This window comes from Urocitellus parryii, chromosome 11 (assembly GCF_045843805.1).
Source record: "Urocitellus parryii isolate mUroPar1 chromosome 11, mUroPar1.hap1, whole genome shotgun sequence".
NCBI lineage: Eukaryota > Metazoa > Chordata > Mammalia > Rodentia > Sciuridae > Urocitellus > Urocitellus parryii.
Window position 1 is genome coordinate 22,665,774 of NC_135541.1, and position 13,034 is coordinate 22,678,807.

Genomic DNA, 13,034 nt, shown 5'->3' on the forward strand with positions numbered 1-13,034 from the left:
AATCCTGAGGCAGTTATCCTCAACAGCTCCCTCTCCTTAAGCCTACATCCAGCCAATACTTCATCCGACAGAGGGCATTAGACTCTCTAAGCCCTCCTTCTTCACCACCATGCAGCTGGCTCAGGCCCTCCTAACCTTCTGATGCCATTGCACTTCAGTGACTTTCCAACAGGTTCAGTGGAAAGAACCACATAGCACAGAAAGTGGCTTGGGAGGCTGAGGCAGGAGGATTGTGAGTTCAAAGTCAGCCTCAGCAACTTAATAAGGCTAAGCAACTCAGTGAGACCCTGTCTCTAAATAAAATACAAAAAGGGCTGGGGATGTTTCCCGGTGGTTAAGCGCCTCTCGGTTCAATCCTCTAGACATCTGTAATTTCACAACCCTACTTTTCAACCTTATGGTTGGCAAGCATGATTACAAATATGATGTGGTCATGTCATACAGTTATAATAAACAAATACATCAGTACCTCATTTTTAAAAAGATAATATTCCAAGGAGGGGAAGGCAGGGAATGTGGGGGTAAGAAAGATAGTAGAATGTATGTGACTGTATGACTAAGGTGATTCTACAAGATGTATACTCAGAAAAATGAGAAATTATATCCCATCTGTGTATGATATATCAAAGCATGTAAGTACATTCTACTGTCATGTATAACTAATTAAAACAAAAAATTAAGGAAAAAAAAGGATAATATTCCATTGTATAGATAGATCACTTTTTGTTTTCCATTTGCCAGTTGATGGACTTTGGGTTGTTTCCACTTGGGGCAATTACGAGTAATCAAGTGTTTTGTGACTATATGTCTTCAATGCTCTTGAGGATAAATATACCTAGGAATGGAATTACTGGGTTGTATGATAACACTATGTTTATTTTTAAAAAATGTTATTGTATTTTTATACCTTTATTTTATTTATTTATTTTTATGTGGTGCTGAGGATGAAATCCAGTGCCTTCCACATACTAGGCAAGTGCTCTACCACTGAGCCGCGACCCCAGCCCCCTATTTTTAAACTTTAAAGGAACTACCTGATTATTTTACAAAGAAACTGTACCATTTTACATTTCCACCCGCCAGTTATGAGGGTCCCAATTTCTCCACCTCCTTACCAACACTTGGCATTATCTGTCATTTGATGAAAAATATCCCTGTGGATATGAAGTGATATTGTGGTTTAATTTGCATTTTCCTCATGGCTAATGATGCTCACAGTTACTTGTTTTGGTTTTTTTGTTTGTTTGTTTGTTTTTGTTTTTGTGCTGGGAATTGAACTCAGGGGCACTTAACTACTGAACCCCATCCCCAGACCCATTTTGTATTTTACCTAGAGACAGGGTCTCAATGAGTTGCTTAGCACCGCACTTTTGCCGAGGCTGGCTTTAGACTCTTGATCCTCCTGTCTCAGCCTCCGGAGCTGCTGGCATTACATTATGTACCACTGGGCACAGTGCCATTACTTGTTGTTGTTGTTTTTTTTACAAAATAAGGTTGATATTTTCCTATTATAAAAGTCATTCATGTGTATTATTAAATTTAAAAATTTTTTGAATTTTAATCACACCCAAATAGCACCATCTAGAGGTAATCATTGTCAACCTTTCAATTTATTTCCTTGAATTCTATCCTTTCTAAAAAAATGATCAAAGTCATATGACATTTGCAATTTTGATTCTGACTTTTTCACTTAATATGATAAAAATGGGAATTTCCCTGACATTACTAAATGTTACTGAATATAACTATTTCCCTAGCCATTCCCCTATTGATGGATGCTTAATTATTTTCAGTGTATTTAATGTTGTAAGTAATACAATAATACAGTGCTTTGATATTGTGCCTTTGGATTTGTGTTCCATCTGCCCTGTAAGGCTCAGATCTTTGAGGAAAAAGAACCTATCTTCTACCTCAGAAATATATGCAATTATTATGTATTGATTAAAAAAAATAATAAGGGATATTACTAACAGAAGAAGGAGGAAGAGGCCAGCATGACCACACAGGCCTGTAATCCCAGTAGCTCTGGAGGCTGAGGCAGGAGGATCACAAGTTCCAGGCCAGCCTGGCAACCTAGCCAGACTCTGTTACAAAATAAAAATAAAAAAGGGTAAGGATGTACCTCAGTGGTAGAGAGCCCCTGGGTTTGATCCCCAGTGCCAGGGGGGTGGGGGGGGTGAGGGTGGAAGCAGCAGGAGGAAGAAGAAATGGAAGATGGAGAAGGAGAAAGAGAAGCAGGAACTCTCTCTTCTTCTCTTCCAATTCCTCTGCATCCTTTGAGAACAGTACCTGGTACAGAGTAAACTTATTATGTCCTTGGGCCAGGCCCTGTTCCAAGTCACTGCTCCACACTTAGCAATGCATGTAATCCTCACGACTTCCCTGTGGGGTAAGTGATATTATTCTTCTTCCTGTAGAGAGAGGTGTTCAAGGTCATCAGCTAGTCAGAGGTGGAGGCAGGACTTGAATCCAGGTAGCTTGGCAGCAGATAGCACCAGGGCTCAACACACAAAAGACACTGGTTTTGATGTTTGTTTGTTTGTTTTTAAATCACTGAACTATATCCCTAGTCTTTTTTATAAGTTTATTTTTATAAGTTTATTTTATAAGTTTTATTTTATAAGTTTATTTTGAGACAGGGTCTCACTAAGTTGTCCAAGCTGGCTTCAGAATAATGATCCTCCTGCCTCAGCCTCCCAGATCTTCAGGAATATAGGTTTTTTTTTTTTTTTTTTTTTTTTTTTTTTTTTTTTTTAAAGAGAGAGTGAGAGAGGAGAGAGAGAGAGAGTGAGAGAGAATTTTTTTTTAATATTTATTTTTTAGTTCTCAGCAGACACAACATCTTTGTTGGTATATGGTGCTGAGGATCGAACCCGGGCCCACGCATGCCAGGTGAGCGCGCTACCGCTTGAGCCACATCCCCAGCCCTGGAATATAGGTATTTACCACCATGCCCAGACCAACACTTTTGTTTTTCTAGAAAACCAATTCCAAACCCATTTACTGGTTTGTGTCCCATGTTAGACACATACTTTTCTCCTGATATGCACTATGTTTTTTTATAATTACTTTCCTTTAAAAAAAAAGCAACAAAATTTTTTATTATGGAAAAATTCAAACAGAAGAAAAAGAATATCTTCATCACCCAACTTCAACAATTATCAGCCCACAACCAATCTGGTTCCACCTAACTCCCCAGCTACTTCCTTCCTCCTGTATTATTTTTAAGCAAATAATACTGATCTTTTTCATTTCATCTTTTAATGTTTTATTCAGAAAGTATCTCTAAAAGATAAAGCTTCAAAAATCATAGTTATAATGTCATTATCATGCTTTGAAAAATCAACTATAATTGGTTTTCCATTTTTCAACTTTTTATTTTGAAAAATTGCAAGTCTACAGAACAGTTGCAAGAATAATTTCATGAACAGCCTAAAGCTCTCACCTAATTCACCAATTGTTGACATTTTGCCACATTTATTTTTTGATACCATCTGAGATGAAGTTGCAAGCATCGTAATCTTTTACCCCTAAACATTTCCACATACATTTTCCCAAAACAAGGAGGCTCTTCTACATAACTACAATATAATAATCATATTCAGAAAATTTAAGATAGATACAATAAAATATTATATCAATTCATATTTGAATTTTGCCAAATGTCCCATACAGAACTTTTTTCAATCTAGGGTCTAGTCCAGAATTATATTTGCATTTAATGGTCTTGCATCTGTGGTCCCCTTTATTTTGGAATTGTTGGTTCTTTCTTCGTGGCATTGATATTTCTTAAGAACATCCACGGACTATTTTACAACCTAACCATGAGTTTGGATTTGCCTAAGGGTTTCCTCCTGGTTCTGCATTTCTCAAGTTCCGCATCTTTGGCAGGAATGGTACCTAAAAGATAGTGTGTCTTCAGGGCTGCACACTAGGAGACAGACAGATGGCCATTTGTCTGATTATGGAGAGATTGACTTTGATTACTTGGTTAAAGTAGCTGTAACTGCTTTTTAAATTTGAAATGATCTGGGTTTTTTTGTTTAGGCTTGTTGTTGTTTTTTGGTTTTGTTTATTTATTTTTTCCTACTAGACTGTGAGTTTGATGCAGGCACGAGTCTGTTTTCTCCATCTCTCTATGAAAACGCACACCTACCACGAGTGGGCCCGCCCTGCCTTTCCCTGCATCCTCAGTAGCCCTGGGAGTCTAATTGAGATTTCAGACCAGGAAAATGAGGCTCAGAAGAAGGCAGGCTCTGCAAAAGTGCGATTTCCCCAAACTTCTTCCTGCATGAACTGTTACCTCTTTTCCAAGACTCTCCTTTTGGATGACACCTGGGAAAGGCCTCCTCGGTGCACCCCACCCCCCGAAAAAAAAAAATAATGTTTTCTGGAAACAGAAATTCCCAGAAAAAAAGGCAAGCAAAGCGCATTAGCTGTCCAGAGCCTAGGGGCTGGGGGAGAGGGGCGGGAGGCCCTATTTGCATTTTTTCCATTAACAAGCTGGAGTTGAACTTGCTTGCCTGGGGAGATAATTTGAGAGGGAAATCTTTGCATATTTTATTTAAAAGCACGCTGCGTTAGGCGGGTAATAACGCAGAGTGTGGCGATTAGGTGAGGCCTGCAGGGGGCGGGGGTGGGGTCCTTTCCCTCCTGTTTTTCTACCCACCCAACCCCACGCTCTGCTTAATCCTGGGAACCAGCCTCCGTAAAGGCCCCTTAGGCCCGAGAGGCTGGTGGAAGCTCAAGCCGTGGTAACCTGGGCTCTTTCTGGCAGAGGGAGTCCAAGGGGGAGGAGCCCTGGAACTGCCCTGGGCGGGAAGAAGGGTGGAAGGGGTGGAGCAAGAGAAAGGGGACCTGGCCAGGAGAGGTGGGGGCTCCCTCCTCCTTAGACTCCTGCAATCCCAGCTCCTCGGCAGGCTGAGGCAGAAGGAGCCCAATTGAGAGGTCAGCCTGCGCAATGTAATGAGACCCTGTTTCAAATTAAAAAAATAAAAAGGACTTGGGGTGTTGCTTAGTGGTAGAGGGGGCTGAGGTTAAATCCCCAGGATGGCGTAGGGCGGGGCGGGAAGAAAAGATAAAGAAAGAGAGGGGATCCATGTCCAAAGCTGATTGTAGCCCTGTGGTTCTAAGTGGTGGAGGTGGCTGGGTGGGGGGTAGGGAGTGCAATAGGGAGCTTTTAAAAATATGAGATATTTTGGTTGTCAATGAGTGGGTAGACAGTGCTGTTGTTATTTCATGTCTAGGGGACAGGGATGCTAATTGGGACTCTGCATTGCTTAGGACAGTCCCACTCAAAGAATTATCCAAATGCCAAAGGCACTCACATGAGCCAACCTGCCTCGGTTGTGCAGGTGTGTGCACAAATCAGACCTTTCCTTAAAGTCCTGCCACACTGTGCTGCCGTGGGATTCAACAGGGACTGTGTGGTCCCGCAGTTGGAATGAGTGGAGCTGCGGAAGGTAGACAGATCACTTCAACTCTCTATTTCTTCATCTATAAAATGCATTTACCCATGCCTACCTCTCAAGGTGGCAAGAGAAAGCAAGGGGATAGCAGGGGACAGGGTTCTACAAACTATCAAACTCAGCACCTGGAAGAGGATGTTATTGTAAGAGGGAGCAGAGCCTTAAGCTGCTAAACTAGTAAGGGATCCCTGAAGGTAGTTACCCTCCTCTGAGAGGCTGATGAAGCCCAGGTGACCCCAACCAGTCCTGCCTTACTGGATGAAGAACTCATATTTACAAGGTTGACTTCCCACAGTCAGTGCCGCTTGGCCGTGGCTATAGCTTGTCTACTGAAAATGGAGGTGCAGCTCCTTCATAGCCAAATGACAGAAGTGGAGTGACTTGAAACACATTAAATATTATGAAGAAGCCAAGTACTAGAAGACTCAAGGAGGTCACCTGCCATTTCTAGATAAACCTGAAAAATCTCCCTTTCACCTCCCCCTGCCTCAGTCTTTCTCATCTGTTACATGGTTATGAAGCCATCTGACTCACCTCCCACCCCCGTTCCAAAATGCATAAGTGCACAGGCATGCACAGATGCACATACACACCATATAGAAGGTCTCACTCATTAAGAATGAGGAGAGCATCTGTTTCACTCAAAGAAGCTTCATTTTGGACATCAAGATGGTGATTGTGGGCTGAGGCTGTAGCTCAGTGGTAGAGAGCTTACCTTGTATTTGTGAGGCACTGGGTTCAATCCTCAGTACCATATAAAAATAAATAAAGATACTGTGTGCTCGGGCTGGGGATGTGGCTCAAGTGGTAGCGCGCTCGCCTGGAATGCGTGCGACCCGGGTTCGATCCTCAGCACCACATACAAACAAAGATGTTGTGTCCGCCGAAAACTGAAATAAATAAATAAATTAAAAAAAAAATATTAAAAAAAAAAGATACTGTGTGCTCATCTACAACTAAATAAACATTAAAAAAATAAAATAAAAGATGGTGATTGTACCTGAGGCATCCAGGAAGTCAACTTGGAAAGATCTGCTCCTTTCTGGATGAGTCTGGGGATAGAGTTAAATTCAAGGGTACGGTAGTTTATGTGTCTGGAAAGGTCACATACACTCCAGGATCTCATACACTCCAGGCCCAGGAAACAGCCTTTTCTCCTTCCCATGGAAAGAAGGAAGCAGTTAGCTTGAGCATGAAATATAACACTATAGCAAGAAGCAGACACCTGCTCAGGTGTCTTCCTCCCACTTCTGTTCTAACAACAAATCCCCATCTTCTTTTTCCTTTTTCCTACGTTCCATTGAAGTCACCTTGCCCACCCAAGATGAATGCTCCCTGTGAGAAACAGAAAGTCCAGTGGTTCATTTTCAGAATATAGTATTCAGCTCTAATTAGATCCAATTGTAGCCATTTTAATTATAGCCCTTCCCTTTGCCCACCCCAATTTTAAAATTAGCCAGTCATGTAGATTGTACCCCTGATATCCTCCAATCAGGGTGAAGGCAGCTTTGGGATAGGTTTATAAAGCGTCCCAACTGGCTGCCCAGGCTGCTGGGTAGCCAGGTTCCCTAGCACTCCCTCTGGCCCAAGTAAAAGCCAGCCTTGGATTGGGGCTATAGCTTAGTTGGTAGAGTGCTTGCCTCACATGCACAAGACCCTGGGTTCAACTCAGTTTGGAGGTGTGTTTGATTTCTTGGGACACGTCGGTATTTCTAACATCCCTAATTTAGGGAACCCTTTCTGGGTATAGATGAGCCTGTTTCTCAGGTAAGAGATCCGCAACCTTGATTCTTCTTGCAGGGGAATGAGAATAAAGTGTGTCTGTCCTCCCAGAAACAGAACCCACCTTGAAGCACTTCAGTTAACTCGCTGTAAAATGGGACAGTAGAGAAACTGCTCCATGGGGTTGTTTTGAGGACAAAATGGGAAACCCTGGTACAGGTTGGTCATGTGTCTTATCACCTTATCCTTTTGATCTCCTTACCTCTACCTTATTCCCATCCATTTCTCCATCCTCATTCCCCATTCCCATCTTATTCTCTTCCCATCCTTTATTTACAACCATACCATTTTTAGGAATACCAAAGATGGCCTTTGGGAATACTACAGGCAGAACCTCCTGCAGAAAATTCTGTCATTCTCTTTAATGTAAGCAATCTTTACTTTTCTTTTTCTTAAATTATTGATAATCGCAAGCAATACAGATTATTATTTCAGGGACTAGCAGTATAGCTCAGTGGTGGAGCCCTTGTCTAGGGTGTGCAATGCCCTGGGTTTGATCTCTGGAACTGGAAAGAAAAAAAGAAAGAAAAGGAAAAAAAAAGATGGCCATTTCGGCTGCCTTCAACAAAATTAGATCTGAAAAAGCATGAACGTTCTATTCATTGTTTAGAACAGAAATGGTCAATTCTCTTTTTTTTTGATGGTGCTGGGGATTGAACCCAGGGTCTTATGCATGTGAGGCAAGCACCCTACCATCTGAGCTATATCCCCAGCCCCAGAAATGGTCAATTCTTGACATAAAAATGTTTGCTTCTAGATAGTGTGAATAACAATATTGAGACAAATTAGCAAAAAAAAAAAAAAAAAACCCAACATACTTGGCTGTAAAATATCTTGCAATTTGCAAACAATTTTGTTGAGATTTGTTTATTTGATATTTATATCATTCCTATAAAGTAGATGGGCTTGCTTTCTTACTCTCTTCTAACAGGTAAGGAAACTAAGCTTTTTTTTTTTTTAAGAGACAGACAGAGAGAATTTTAATATTTTTTATTTTTTAGTTATTGGCGGACACAACATCTTTGTTTGTATGTGGTGCTGAGGATCAAACCCGGGCCGTACTCATGCCAGGCGAGCGCGCTACCTTTTGGGCCACATCCCCAGCAAGGAAACTAAGCTTCTTAAAGAATAAGTGAATTTGGGCTGGCGATGTAGCTCAGTTGGCAGAGTGCTTGCTTCACGTGCATAAAGCCCTGGGTTCAATCCAAAGAGTGAGTGAGATTATCTCTGGATCACAAGCTAGTGAGCCCCAAAACAGGCCCTAACGCCCCTTTTCTAATAGGTACAAGGAGGAGGAGGGAAATGGGAATGAGCACAGCCTTTGAGAGAAGAGTTCCCTTTGTTTCTCCTTTGCTCGCAAAGCAATACCTTTATTTTTCTTTTCTTTCTTGTTTTTTGCAAATAAATAAATAAATAAATTTTAATTTTTAAAAAGAGGAACAGGGGATGGGGAAGATTCAAAGATTGAAGGAGGTGTTGGTGAGGAATAAGGATAAAATTGGGCTTGAAGGAAGTGGGATGGAAAAAGCATGTTCAGTCCTGGATGATAAAGGGAGTGAGATAGGTTCCGGGTAGGAGGAAATGAGGATGGCTATAAAGGAAGGTAGGAGTAGTTGTGGGGCAATGTGGAGTTTGAGCTACTGAGAACACAGATTCTGCATCCACTTTGCCTGGGTTTGAATCCTTACCCTCTTTCCTGGCAACTATGTGAATTTAAGCAAGTTGGTCAACACCCTGGGCCTCTATTTTTTCATCCATAAAATGGGATTCATAATAGTGTCTACCTCCTAGGGACTTTGTGAGGACCAAATGAGCTAACACACATAAAGGACCTAGAATATTGTCCACCCTGGCGTGAAGTGAATGCTCTGTGGATTGCTCTTTTCTTCTCCTGGCCCTTCACCTTCTTAGTCTTTGCCTCCTTTTTCCTGTTGTGGTTAAGGCAATGGTTTGGGCTGCAGAAGAGAAGGAGTTGGGAAAGATGGTGACTAGAATTGCATAGGCATGAGCTGGCCATGGGACAGGAATAACACATGAAAGACAGTAAGAATGAAATTGGCGAGGGTAGGGGCATGGGGGTTGGCATTGAACGTGGCCTGGGATGGACCTGAGAATTCCCTATGGATGGGGAGAAGTTCTGAGGAGGTATGGATAGGGCTGTCTAGAGTTGAGATGACATGGGGAAGGATATGAATACAATCATAACAATGCTGAAGCCTGAGAATGAGACTGGACTGAGGATGAGCCAAGGGAAGGAATGGCTACCAGAGAGATGCTGATGAGATAGAGGCAAGGTTACACAAAGGGCAATCAGGAGACGTCTTCTGCCTCAGACTAGACCATCATTCCAGGACATAAGCCCTAAAGGAGGAGATTCCTTCATTCTTTCCCTAATGTTCCTTCCCAACTCCAGCAAACCCATCAGGATCTGGACCTGCACATACACACACAGCTGCATGTTCTGGACCTAACCCATGTTGTTAGGATTCAAGCTCTTGAAGAACTAAATTCAAGTAATGACTTTACTTTTTAGTTAACATAACCAGCCCACGGTACAGCATGCTAAATCATAAAGTCCAAGTCCAAGGAAGGTAATAACTTTACTAAGTTACAAAACTTTGGCAAATCAACACAGTACTCTATAATACAATAAAATATTATTTATGTTGGAGTCATATATTAGACTTAGTGATGATTTTTACTCCAAAAATATCATTTAAATACCAAATCAAAACACTGTGGTTTTTAGCAGAGCAAGTTATTTTATACAATTTAATGTCTTTTTAAACTACACAAATTCTCATTTTAGAGTCAGTTTCCCCATGCAGGCTGTTCTAGTCTGTATTAGCAAGGTGAGTGTGTATGTATGAGGAGAGGCTCTGCTTGCTTGGCTCTGGGGTTGGTCCAAAGTCAGGTACAGTTCCAATGCCTGAAAAGTGTTAAAATTCTGTTTTAAGGAGATTCAATGTCAATAACCATTTCTCCAAAGTACTTAAAAAATTGTTAAATTTCACATAAATACTAGAACCCTAGTCATTTCAAGCCACACTAACCTCAGATGATCCCTTGGATTTTAGAAGCCCTGTATCTTTTTGTTTTGATCAAAAGTCACATAGCCGGGGCTGGGGTTGTGGCTCAGCGGTAGAGTGCTCACCTTGCATGCATGAGGCCCTGGGTTCGATCCCCAGCACCACATTAAAAAAAAATAAATAAGTGAAATAAAGGTATTGTGTCCAACTACAACTAAAAAATAAATAATAAACGTATTTTGGGCTGGGGATGTGGCTCAAGCGGTAGCGCGCTCGCCTGGCATGCGTGCGGCCCGGGTTCGATCCTCAGCACCACATACCAACAAAGATGTTGTGTCCGCCGAGAACTAAAAAATAAATAATAAAAATTCTCTCTCTCTCCTCTCTCACTCTCTCTTTAAAAAAAAAAAAAAGTCACATAGCCTTACTCCAGATTATTAGAAAAAAAAATTCTACCTAAAATACAGTTGTACTTTTAAAATAACAAATAAATACACTGTCTGCTTGGAGAGACCTGAGGATTTGATATTCTATACTGACTTTATCATTTTTCTGCAAATGCCGCCGCCGCCATTGGTGTCCTTATGCTTCCTCTTGCTGAAGCTGTCAACTCTTCAGTCTCAGCATGTAATTTATGTATTACCCTTCCATTGCTTCTCGGCCTTTACTAGCATTAGAAGATATCTTAGTCGCCATCAGTCCTTCCTGGTAACTGCTAAGGCTGACTCCCTGCACAGAGTCAATGGCTTCCTGAGTCAAAATAGTCTTTTCTGGGTCTTGAGGATGTGGTTTGTAGATGTCTCTCCTCCACTGAAGTCATATTTGTAAAGGAAATATTAGTAGTTTTAAGTTCCATTGTTTTCTCTACAGGATCAACTTAGAATGTTCTTGCACATGTTTTGTTCTTGCTGAACCAATAAGAGACTTCACAATGGAAGGCAGTCCTCACTCTGTGCTGAGAAGTCTGTGACTGTGCAGCTTTCCAGAGGGATCTATATGCCTGTCCAGCACATCAACTCCAACCACACTCGGGTTCATAGGGTTTGGGTATTTCTGCATTGCAGCTGCTGGAACAGTTTCCCATGGGTGGTCAAAGACGTGCTCTGAGGTCCAGATCTTCATAGTGCGAGTGGCCTGAACCCTGTCTGGCAGACTCTGGAGGATAATGAGGCACCTAGGCACACTAACCAGCCCCACCGCACCCGGTGGCCCCGCAGCGCCCAGGCACTCAGGAGGATCTTTTGAGGGAGATTTGGTGGTTCCCATAATAAAACCTAACAACCCTGACATAAATCCTCCTCTCTATTCAAAGACAACTGACTGTGGGGTTCCAGGTTGTCCCCATTATTGCCCACAGTTATACCCAAATGTAAAGATCTTTTTTCAAAAATACTTTTTAAAAAAATATTTATTTTTTAGGTGTAGATGGACACAACACAATGCCTTTATTTTTTATGTGATGCTGAGGATTGAACCCGGGTCCCGCCCGTGCTAGGTGAGCACTCCACCGCTGAGCTATAATCCCAGGCCTTAAAGATCTTGATGTACCTGAAAACAGGGGCCTGTTGGCTTTTTTTTTTTTTGTAGACGGACATAATACCTTTATTTTTATGTGGTGCCGGGGATCAAACTCAGTGCCTCACACATGCTAGGCAAGTGCTCAACCACTGAGCCACAATCCCAGCCCCCTGTTGGCTCTTAACAAGTGGGAATATTTGAACTTACTACACTGACCAGCATCTTACAAAATGATGTGAAGTCTTAGGTCTAGCTCTCAAGGGTGAGCGTCCTTAACACTTGTTCAGATAAAGTCCTATTCCATGCTATAATAGCCAGCTCAAAAAGAATACTATGAATTGAGGGTATAGCTCAGTGGTAAAGCACTTGCCCAGCATGCTTAAGAGGACCTGGGTCTGATCTTCAGTACTGGGGGAAAAAAATCCTTTGTCTCTGGGAGAGAGCCCTGCTTCTAAAGACCTCAGCACCCACAGGTTTCTTCTGTCTGCCTGGATCAAATTTGCCTTACTTTTCCCGGGATGCTTTAGTTTGTATGTGTGGTGCTAATGATTAAACCCAGAGACAGTGTACCACTGAGGTACACAACCCCAGCCCTTTGTTAAATTTTATTTTGAGACAGGGTCTCACTAAATTGCACAGGCTGCCTTCAAACTTGCAGCCCTCCTGCCTCAGGCTCCCATAGTCACTGATATGACAGGTATGTGCCACCATACCAGGGTTCTAGGATTCTCTTTTCCTCACCTACTTGTTTTCATCCTCCAGGCTCTTCTGTGAACTATTTCCTGACCTGTTCCTCATCTCCCTTATCCTTTTCCCTACCCCAACAAATTGTTTCCCAGATATGGTCCCTAGAACATGGGATCTGTAAGATGATCCATAAAAAAATAATCAGTGCTCAAACAATAAACATCACACATACATACACACGAACTTACAATACACACTGGTATAACACACAGGCCCCGAGGAGTCCTGCAGGAAAGAAGCCCAGTCAGCATTGTTCAATCCAGCATTTCCCAAGCCCGGTTGATCACAGAAATCTTTTCCTTAATGCCTATTGGAACATGCTGCAGAAAATCCTTCTGTAGTACCATGCACAGACTTTTATTAGCACTATCACACTACACTCTCATTATCCTTGTCTGGGTCTGGGACTCCTGCTAGACTGTGAAGTCCCTACAGGCTGTCACTGTGTCTGAGTTATCTGGGTCCCCAGTGCCTAGCAAAGGGTGGTAGA

At 42.1% G+C, this 13,034-nt stretch overlaps 1 pseudogene; it reads right to left on the reverse strand.

Moving 5' to 3' along the window:
• Window positions 1-10,823: 10,823 nt before the first annotated feature.
• LOC144249249 (PRELI domain containing protein 3B-like) lies at window positions 10,824-11,401 on the reverse strand (annotated as a pseudogene).
• Window positions 11,402-13,034: the final 1,633 nt, after the last annotated feature.